This window comes from Mastomys coucha, unplaced genomic scaffold (genome assembly GCF_008632895.1).
Source record: "Mastomys coucha isolate ucsf_1 unplaced genomic scaffold, UCSF_Mcou_1 pScaffold15, whole genome shotgun sequence".
Lineage (NCBI taxonomy): Eukaryota > Metazoa > Chordata > Mammalia > Rodentia > Muridae > Mastomys > Mastomys coucha.
In genome coordinates, this window is record NW_022196897.1 from 46,933,524 (window position 1) to 46,934,079 (window position 556).

The 556-nt window shown below is 44.4% G+C and overlaps 1 protein-coding gene across 21 annotated transcripts in view; it reads right to left on the reverse strand.

The window, feature by feature from the left end:
• Baz2b (bromodomain adjacent to zinc finger domain 2B) overlaps window positions 1-556 on the reverse strand; it is a 308,453-nt gene that overhangs the window by 122,255 nt on the left and 185,642 nt on the right. The window lies entirely within an intron of this gene.

Below are 556 nucleotides of genomic sequence, written 5' to 3' on the forward strand. Positions count from 1 at the left end.
AAAAAAAAAAAAAAAAACTCAAGTAGGCATGACTCAGGGGAATAATGATTGTAGAAATTTACCACATGTTACTTGCCTCTAAAAGATGTCATAAGCTAGTCAAGTTCTGTCTGATACCACAACCAAGGCTGTGAACCAGAGAACAAGTTAAACAAGAGTGGTGTGCTACACTGCTTTTTCTGCTGTGATAAAAGCAACTTGGAGAGGAAAGGGTGCATTCTGGTTTACTGATTACAGTCCATAGTCAAGGGGAACCAAGGCAGGAACCTGGACGCAGAATCCAGGAAGAAACCCAGCTTTGTTCCAATCCTACGTTCTTGTATGTAAGACAGTGCAGGCCTACCTGCTCAGAGTAGGCTGGGACCTCCCACATCAATTAGCAATCAAGAAAATGCCCTACACACATGCCCCCAGGTCACTTTGGTGGGAGCAATTTCTTTTTCTTTTCTTTTTTTGGTTTTTTGGAACAGGGTTCCTCTGTATAGTCCTTGCTGTCCTGGAACTCACTCAGTAGACCAGGCTGGCCTCGAACTCAGAAATCCGCCTGCCTCTGCCT